This window comes from Pseudonaja textilis, chromosome Z, assembly GCF_049901715.1.
Source record: "Pseudonaja textilis isolate UNSWEBS1 chromosome Z, rPseTex1.2, whole genome shotgun sequence".
In the NCBI taxonomy this organism is placed as follows: Eukaryota; Metazoa; Chordata; class Lepidosauria; order Squamata; family Elapidae; genus Pseudonaja; species Pseudonaja textilis.
In genome coordinates this window covers 120,241,687-120,252,580 of record NC_142008.1, presented here as the reverse complement: position 1 = coordinate 120,252,580, position 10,894 = coordinate 120,241,687, and positions in this window count along the sequence as shown.

Sequence of the window (10,894 nt, the reverse complement as noted above, 5' to 3'; positions counted from 1 at the left end):
TCAGATTTAAATAAGGCAAAATTAATTGGAAATCTTTCCACCAACCCTTATTGGCTCCTTCATTAGTAAAATCAGGGAGCTAAATAAGAAGAAAATTCTAAAGATTTAGAAAAATAATAATCACAAAAGGGATTAGAGACACTCCAAGTACTGAACTACAAGTTGATAAAGTAGATTGGTTCCTAGCTAACTAATAGGATAAAAGAGTTGGAAGGGATTTTGGAGATCTTCTACTCCAACTCTCTGATCAAGCAGGAGACCATTCTTAAAAACCTCCAATAATATGTATGATTCTTGCATTAAAAACAAAGGCATGTCTTTTATTTAGAGTTTTGTTTTGTATTGCTGTCTTCTTTATATTTATGATTGTTGAAACATCATGTAACTCACAAAATATTTCATCTTACACCTGCAGTTTTATACTAATTGGCTTCTCCCATCAGTATTGTTCAATAGTCTTCCTGGTTGGAAAACTATATTAGCTAAGAGAGTTCCATTTCTCACTGATGTCATAGCATTCAACGGTAGTGTTGCTGTCCACACTTTGTCAAAAAGCAACACTGTTTGTGTGAAATAAGCACATCATTTCTCTGGTTTATATGATTTATATGGTTTATATGAGGGTGATGGTTAAATTTTAATGCTTAGTATAAGTGTCTAACTACTAAACACAACTAAAATAATCCCCTTAACTATGAAGTGGTGTTCATAATTTGTAATGAACTGCAATGCAAGTATCTTGTCATTTCTATAAACATTATAAATGGAGGAAAATAACTTTTGGTCTAAAGTAACAGAATATTATTCCTTTCACCAGAGCCAGTTTTTGTTTTTTAAACGTTGGACAATTTCTCTCTATATGCTTCCCCTTTTGTACAGCTGTGCTTATCTCTCCTTTCATAGCTATTTATTATTGTGATTCCAATCTAAACATCAATGAACCATTGGCCCCTTGCAATCTCTCCCATGCATTAAGGCAATCCACTTTAGCTTAATTTACTTCTACCTTAATTATTTTCCTTAAATGTCTTGTTTAACGTGGAAATTAAAGAGCAAATAAGTGCTACTAGCTCTAAGGTATAAAATAACTAATTGTAGAAAGAAGATAGGATGGCCATCTCCTCTTTTATGCCATTGAATGACAACATCTCAGCAGCTGAGAGTGTTTAGCCCTGATGGCAGAAGAGAAGAATGGGGAGCAAGTGAGAAATACTTACAGAGGAAGCTCATCATTGATTTTCTTAGATGGAGCATCATCAAAATTATATTGGAAATATACATTTAAGATATGAGAAACTATCCCACCAATCAGAACTGTAGATAATAAATTGGACTATACAGCGACAGCATTAAAACAAAATAGAAAGACTCTCCCTAAATCCTTTTTTAAAATGGTAGATGAATTAAATTTAAAAGATATATGGAGAGAACACTTAGATAAAATCTTATTAGGATCAAATAAAAAGAATATCTCCAAATTTTATAAATATTTATTGGAGGTAGAATTAGAGCAAGAGATAGTGAAAGGGAACATGATAATGTGGAGTAGGAATATTGGTAGAAGCATCACATTAACAGAATGGGAAAAGATCTGGAATAGAATCATTAAGATTACGAAATCCATGCGGCGTACAAAGAAAATATGTATAAAATGTTATATAGATGGCACTTACCCCTTGAGGTTAGCGAAAATGAACCCAAACTCTAGTCCAAAATGTTGGAAATGTAAAAACATAGAGGGAACCTACTTTCATATGTGGTGGACCTGTAAAGAAGCCCAGAAATACTGGCAAAAAATTAGAAAATGGCTGGAGGAAATAACCAAAGAACAAATCGAATACAAACCAGAGTTCTTCCTACTAGGGATCTCTGACAAACATTTTCCTAAAAAGACGAAATATATAATAATTCATATCCTAACTGCGGCCAGATTAGCATTTGCCCAGTGCTGGAAATCATCCTATTTACCTACAGATCAAATGGTCATTCAGAAAATATGTGACTGTGCAGAAATGGACAATTTAACCATAGCTCTTAAAAATAAAGAGTCTTCAGCATTTGATAATAATTGGAATGCGTGGTATAATTGGTTATATCAGAGATAAACTGTTCAATGAATAATGGGTAATTTAAGCATAAAAAGTGATAAGATGTGTATATTTAAAGTAAGGTAGGAGAATTGGATCTTGCAGACTGTCATAAAGGATATCTGTCTGTTTTTAACGTATTTTCTTTTTCTTCCGTCTCTTTGTTTTTTTTTCTTTCTTTTATACTTCTTTTTCTCCTTTTTCGGTTCGCAAGACCGGCGTTTTTTTTCTCCTCTTTCCCTTCTTTCTTTCTTCTTTTTCTCTCTCTGTTGCATATGTAATGTTGTTATGTTTTTTTTTAATTGTAAATTCAATAAAATTTATATATATAAAAAAAGAAATGAATTGGGTGAGACAGGTCCCAGGGAAAGGCATGGAATGGGTGGCATATATATGGTCTTCATATATTTACTCCTCTGACAAAGTGAAGGTTCACCATCTCCAGGGACGATGCCAAAAGCCAGCTGTATCTGCAAATGAATAGCCTCAAACCAAACGACACAGCAGTCTATTACTGTGCGAGAGACACAATGAGAGGAAGTATATGTAAAGCCAAGCAAAATCCACCGATTTCACAGAGCAACTCTGAAATTTACCTTTGGGACAATATGCAAAGTTTTAAATTTGGAATCTCTCTTCATGTTATCATTCAGTACTTCAACCTTCATCAGTTCAGTCTATAAAAATGATTGTTGATTGTAAGTCCTAAGAATCTTGAGACCTTTTCTCTTCCCATGTGTGTTATGTCCATGTGTGTTTTGAGTTTTCAAATGGGAACCATATAGGAATGAGATGGTAGGAATGGAAGAAAGAGTCAGTCAGTGTGCAGAATTTCATTTCATAAATAGCAATTTAATAATGGCCAAACTACAGATTATATCTGAGAATAGGAATATCTTTTGGTTCTTAATAAACACACACATCTGTCTGTCTGTCTGTCTGTCTGTCTGTCTGTCTGTATCTCTCTCTCTCTCTCTCTCTGTGCATATATGTATATATCTATATCTATCTATCTATCTATCTATCTATCTATCTATCTATCTATCTATCTATCTATTTACCTATCTATCTACCTACCTACCTACCTATCTATCTCTGAATCTGTATCTGTATCTATATCTATATCTATCTATCTCTCTATCACTCTATCTATTATCTATCTCTCTATCTCTATCTATCTATCTATCTATCTATCTATCTATCTATCTATCTATCTATCTATCTATCTATGATATTCAGCTTTGTTTGAGTATTTTCCCACGTCATTGTAGTTGTGCTTTTAAAGTTGTAGCAACGTTTCAGCAGAATCACATCTGTCATCATCAGGCTTCTGTATTGTGTTCGTCTGTGAATCAGACTTTTACAGTTGTTTCAGTTTTAAATTTGGCGCTAGCTTATTGCTGTGCCAGAATGGTTTTTCCTTCATCCTGATTGGTTGGGAGTCTTGGTCTGTGTTTATTGGTCTTGGAGTTTGCTGTGTTCTGCTTGATTGGTGTTTCTAATATCTTCTGTCTGTTTTGTGGCTTTTTGTGTGTGTCTTGATTGGCTGGAAACATTGTGTTCCTGTATTGGAGCCTTTTAGTGCAACTTGGCTCCGAGTAAATGGACGGCTATCATTTGTTAGGAAGCTAAGTTTTATCTGGGTGCCTGGTTGGGGTGTGTTTGAGCTGGAGGTATCAGGGGGGATCTGTTTGTGCCCAGGTGTTTGCCTGGCTAGTGGTGTGGAGATTGTTTTGTTTGTGAGTTCAGGCTTCCAAATAATTGACAGTCTGGTGGAATCATCTCTTCTATTCATGCTTTCAGGTCTTTTTTCAATCTCTATGGCTTCTCTAATAATTCTGTGGCTGGGGTTTTCTATAGTGGCTAGGGTTTTCGTGCCATTGAAGCTGATCCTATGACCTGTGGCTTTCATGTGTTGAATTAGTGAGGAAGTGTGTTCCAGCTTTTTTATTGCATTTTTGTGTTCATCCAGGCATGTACTAATTCTTCTATTCATCTGTCCAATGTATGTGGCCGGGCATGATGCACAGGGGACTTGGTATATGCCTTGGTTTTCCAGGTCAGTTTTATCTTTGGGGTTTCTAAGGATGGCTGGTATTTTTCTGTCTGTTTTGAAGGCAGTCTTGATGTGATGCCTATGTAGTATCTTACTGATTTTGTCTGTAGTACCTCTTATGTAGGGCAGGACAGCTGTTCCATAGTTCTGTTCATCTTCTAGGTCTCCATTATGTCTCAGTGTGTTTTTGTGGATCAAGCTGGTGATTTTGCTTTTGTGGAAGCCGTTGGCTGTCAGTACTTTAGTCAGGGTGCATAGTTCAGTCTTTATGTGTGTCTTGTCTGCCAGGCATTAGGTTCTGGCAATTAGTATTTTGGCCACAGACTTTATCTGTTCTGGGTGGTGGTGGGATTGGGTGTTGAGGTAGCAGCTGGTGTGTGTTTTCTTCTGGTATATGGTGTGTCCTAGTGTGCCAGCTGTTTTTTTTTTTTTTTTTTGTAGATTAGTACATCTAGGAATGGTAGTTGTTTGTTTCTGTTTCCATGGTGAACTTGATTTTGGGGTATGTGCTGTTTAGTTGTGTTAGGAAATTATTTAGGTTTTCTTTTCCATGGGGCCAAATCACAAATCTGTCATCGATGTATCTTAACCATATTTTGGGTTTGTGGGTGGCATTAACCAGGGCTCTGGATTCAAATTCTTCCATGAACAGGTTTGCAATGACGGGTGACAGTGGTGATCTCATAGGGGCTCCTTCAATTTGCTTGTATCTTTGTCCTTTGTATATGAAATATGTGTTGGTTAAGCAGTGTTCTGTTAGTTCCATGAGGTGTTTAGCTGGTTGGTATTTATTTTTGATGATTTCAGGAGTTTCTTTTATTGGGACTTGAGTGAATAGTGAAATCATGTCAAAACTTACAAGTAGATTTTCTTGTTCCACGCGTAGATCTTTGATCATTTCCAAGAAATGGTATGTGTTTTGTACATGTGAAGCTGCTGTTTCAGAAAGGGGCTGTAGCTGTTTTGCTAAGTGTTTAGCTAGGTTTTGTAGTGATGCTCCTCTGGAGCTTACTATGGGTCTGAGAGGTATGCCTTTTTTGTGTATTTTTGGGAGGCTATATAGTTTGGGACATCTGGAAGATTTTTCTCTTGGGATGATCGTCTGTTGGATCTCTTTGCTCATTTGGCTGGTTATAATTTTCTTCTTGGTTAATTTTTCCAGATATGTGGTTGGGTCCGTGTTTATGGGTTTGTATGTAGAATCTTGGAGTAGGTCTGTCAATTTTGTTTCGTAGTCTTTTCTATCCATGACTATCGTGGCATTCCCTTTGTCTGCTGGAAGTATGATTATGCTGCTATCCTTTTTTAGGGCTTGCAGCGCTTTTAGTTCTTTTTTGTGCAAGTTGCTTTTGGGTGGTTTGCTTCTGCATAGGATGTTAGTAAATTGGTGTCTTATTCTATCAGCTTCATCTGTATTTAATTTAGTTAGGCTGGATTCTACTACACATATGATGGATACTGTGGGGATTTTTTTGGATGCTATAGCATAATTGAATCCTTTGGTTAGGAAAACTGTTTCTGTTTTGGTTAGTTCTCTGTTGGAAACATTATATACTAATTGTTTCTGTTAGTGTTTGGGGACAAACCCCCAAGCAGAGTGCACAGCAGCAGTCAAGCCAGGCAGCCAAATGAGAGAGAGGCTGGGCCCAAGAGTATACACACACTGGAGACAAAAACACTGTTTGTAGTTTTAAATAGTTATTTAATTCACACAGAGTTTAAGCAATGTCAATCAGTCCATATGTCATTATCCAATATATCCATCCAGTAACCTAGTCCATTAACTAGTCAGTACAATGTCTTTATCTGCTTGTACATCTTCTCCTCCCGATACCTTTCTCTCGAAGACAACGCTGAGTATGCACAGGATATCAGCTCACCAAGTAAACAGTCCTTTTGTTCAGTAGAAACGGTATCCAGCACAGTAGCCAACAAGCAATAACAAGCAGACGTCTCAAACAGGAGTAAACAGCAGGCAGCAGGCAGAGAGACCAGGGACCAGACCAGGAACCAGCAGCAGTGTTACCTTACTCTCACTGCCTTTTATTGCTGCTTGCAACCGCACCCTTAATTATCTAATTACATTGCAGTTTGGTGCTTAAAGCTACAAACACTTAAACCTAGGTTTATATATTTAGTCACCCAAACCTAGTTGGTGTATCCATATACCCAACATTCTCCCCTTTTGGGTGATATAAATATATAATACCTTTACAATTTAAACCCATACTTTTCACAACTCTCTAGGTGCTTAATGGCACCTTGGGCTTTAGTAAAATTATCAGCTATATTGTCCTCAGACATGCAGTACTCCAGCTGTATCATTTTACTCTGTACAGATTGTCTAACGTTTAGGTACCTTAAATCCGTATGCTTGCTCCTAGTTTTTACTGCAATATTAGTGGCCATTTGAATTGCTGCCTGATTATCTTCATGTACAATTATAGGATAATTTACAGTTATACCCATATCATTCATCATTTGTTTATACATAATTAACTCAGTACATAATAGTGATAAACAGGAGAAATCTGCCTCCATAGTAGACAAACTTATATGCTGTTGTCTAATTGACTTCCAACCTATTAATGTCTTACCCAGCATTATGGCTGTTCCTGAAGTCGACTTTCTTGTGTCTCTTTCTGATGCAAAACTAGCATCTGCATAAGCACTCAATATGAGATCACCTTTTGGTTCTAGATACAGTGCATGGTGTAATGTTCCTTTAAGATATCTTAAAATTCTTTTCAATGCATTCCAATGACATTGAAGCGGATCATTATTATGTCGTGCCAGTTGATTAACACCATAAGCTATATCTGGCCTTGACCAATTGCTAATGTATGATAAGCTACCAATCAAAGATTGATATATGGCCTTATCAAACTTGGGACTTTGAGCATCCATTTTGCAAATATCCTGACTCATTGGAGTCTTTGCAGGCTTACAAAGTTCCATCTTATAATCTATTAGCAATTTAGATATCTTATCCTCCTGAGATATCTTAAAACCTTTCTGTGTTTTCAGTATATTCAAACCTAGATATTTCTTTATCTCCCCTAATTGCTTGATTTTTATTTTCTTACCTAATGATGCTATTATTTTATTTGCTTCATCATTAGTCTCAGTAATCAAGGCAATATCATCAGTGAACAATAATAATAATGATATTTTACCATTTGTCTCCCTTTTAAACAGACATGGATCGGCTAAACCAGCTTTAAACCCTATATTGTTCAATTCCTTTACAATATACTGGTTCCATTCATAGCCTGATTGTTTAAGACCATAGAGGCTCTTCTTTAACAACCAACAATCATTATTATTTTCACCTTTCAATCCAATAGGCTTTTTCATATATACAGTATGTCTTAGTGGAGCGTGCAAGTAAGCAGTTTCCACATCTAAATGGTTAACTATATATTTCTTGCTTGCTGCCCACACTAAAGCTGCCCTTAACGTTGCTGCTTTAAGACTAGGTGCAAATACCTCATCATAGTCATTGGCACTTTGTCTAAAACCTTGAGCTACTAATCTTGCCTTATGGATTATATTTCCATCTTTATCAGTTTTTATCTTAAAAATCCATTTGCAGCCAATGGGTTTTATATCACCAGGTAATCTCACATTTACATAAACTTCCATATCCTTCAAGGATTTCAATTCCTTATTCATTGCTGCATACCAACTTTCCTTATCTTTAGAAGGATACATTTTTATTTCATCCACAGTATATGGAACTCTATTTACCTGGCACACTGTGTTAGCCTGGTATCTATCAGGCGGTCTAGTTATACGTGTAGTTCTTCTGGGAATTACAGGGCTTGTACGAGGACTTTTTTGAGTTACTACCTGGTCATGTTCCTCAACTTGCTCAGCTATTGGTTCTGTTTCTTCTTCTATGGGCACAATTTCTTCCTGTACTTCTCTCTTTACTTTATTTTTAAAGATACAGGGATAATTAATGGGATTTCTATAGGATTCAATAATCACTTCTTTATTGTTATCCTGTTCTAACTTATCCCATCCTACGTGCTCTAGAAATTGGGCATTAGCACTACATAACACCTTAGATGTGCCTTTCTCCCAAAATCTATATGCCCTATGGTTAGCTTCATAACCAACGAAGAAGAATTGTTTAGCTCTGTGTTGCCCTTTATGCCTGAGTTGTGTAGGGATATGCACCCATGCTGGTGCACCAAATGTGTGCAGGTAACTTAGATCAGGCTTCCTGCCATGCCACATGGTGAATGGTGTTTCACCAGTAGTTGAGTTAACAACGTTGTTCAATATGTTATTGGCACACATTGCAGCCTCCCCCCACACAGAATCAGGTAATCCAGAATCAGTTAACATTGTTCTAACCATTGCCTGTAGTGTTTGGCCTCTTCTCTCTATAAATGCGTTGTGTTGTGGTCTGTATGGTGCAGATTTCTTGTGCTCTATTCCAGCTACCTTTAATCTATTCTGGAATTTGCTGTTAACAAATTCCGTACCATTATCTGTCACCAGGGTTATCAGTTGCCGTTTAGTCTTTCTTTCTGCAAACTTTAACCAGTTGAAGAAATGTTGATATGTTTCAGTTTTGCTTTTCATTAGGTAGCAAAACCCATATCTAGAGTAATGGTCCATAATGCTCAGTATATATCGAGCACCCCCCATACTGGGTTTCTTTGGACCTATAATGTCTGCAAATACAACTTCTAAAGGTTCTTTAGTTTTGAAACCATTTAGCCTATTTGCAGGCAATATTTTACTCTTATCTTCACAACAGACATTACAACGCAAATATTTATCACAGGGTTTTAACCTTATTCCTTCAGATAACTCTACTGTACGTTTTAGCATTTTAAAATTTACATGCCCCAAACGCCTATGCAATAAATGGATACATTCATTATGAGGCTTTATATTGTTAAATACAGTCTGTGCCTCCCCTTTCTTACTATCATGTAAGACATACAATGCTCCATTTAAAGCTGCAGTTACCCTTTTGTTATCTTTATCAAGTATGCACTTATTATCCTTAAATGTAACTACATAACCTAGTTTGTTTAATACTCTTACAGAAAGTAAGTTCATCTTTAACTGTGGTACATACAACATTTTTATATTCTGGTTTAAGCATGGACAATATGCAATACCTTAACCCTTGGCTTTGAGGTGCCAGCCGTTAGCGAGTGATATATGTTGAGAGCTTGTAGACATTTTTATAAATTTTGTCTTATCTCTCGTGATGCAGTGGGATGCACCATTGTCCACCACCCATAAATCATTCTTCACATCACAGTTGCTAAACGTGGCTAGTTCAAAGGATTTCTTTGGCTTCTTTACATTCTGGCTTTTTTCTTTTCTGCAGAATCTTGCCAAATGTCCTCTGCCTCCACAATTAAAACACTTTTTAATTGTGTATGCCGTCGAAGATAAATTCTCTTCTTCCGGGTGCTTTACTTTACATAGCTGGTTTCTTTCAAGCTTTGAAGATAATTTCTCTTCTTTATTAGGCTTATCTTCTCTCAGCTGGTCACGCTCAAACCTTCTTCTGGCTTCTTCTAATAGCCTGCCGGTAATCTCAGTTACTGATAAACTGTCTTTTGGCAATACTTCTAAAGCAGTCACAAAATCATCATAGCTTCTATCCAATGAAGACAGTATGATGTATACTTGTTGCAACTCATTAAATATAAGCTCTTTTTCTTGTAATTCCCGAAAAATGCTTTTCATACAGTTTAAATGAGTTAACATGTCTCCATTCTTCTCAAGATGTGTTCTAAACAGCTTCTGTGTAAGATTGATATGAGCTCCTACACTGTCTCGAACATAAATCTTTCTGAGACTCTCCCAACAGTATGCAGCATTTTCCTCTCCACGGATATGAATCAGTTGCTGGTCAGAGAGAGTCAGTCCTATGATGCATAAGGCCTGCTCATTCTTTCGTTCATAGTCTTGTATCTTTTTGGCATCCTCCTCAACATTAGGATCTAAGTTAGATACATCTGGTGGGTTTGATATTATGTCCCACAAACCTTCTCTTCGTAGAAGTAAACTACATTTCATTGACCATGAAACATAGTTTGTTCCATCTAGTCTGGATATCATGGACAGACTTGGCAAATTTACTTGTGCCATTGCTCTTCAGATAAATAACTATTCAACAAACAGTTTGTACAGTAATGTGCAACTCACACCAACTCTGCTATAACCTGGTTAGTTAGACTGTGCGCACTGCTGGGCCCATAACCAATGTTAGTGTTTGGGGACAAACCCCCAAGCAGAGTGCACAGCAGCAGTCAAGCCAGGCAGCCAAATGAGAGAGAGGCTGGGCCCAAGAGTATACACACACTGGAGACAAAAACACTGTTTGTAGTTTTAAATAGTTATTTAATTCACACAGAGTTTAAGCAATGTCAATCAGTCCATATGTCATTATCCAATATATCCATCCAGTAACCTAGTCCATTAACTAGTCAGTACAATGTCTTTATCTGCTTGTACATCTTCTCCTCCCGATACCTTTCTCTCGAAGACAATGCTGAGTATGCACAGGATATCAGCGAGCAGACCAGTAACCAGGAGTAGTGTTATGTTACTCTCACTGCCTTTTATTGCTGCTTGCAACCGCACCCTTAATTATCTAATTACATTGCAGTTTGGTGCTTAAAGCTACAAACACTTAAACCTAGGTTTATATATTTAGTCACCCAAACCTATCCCAACACCCAATCCATATACCCAACAGTTTCAGGAGTTG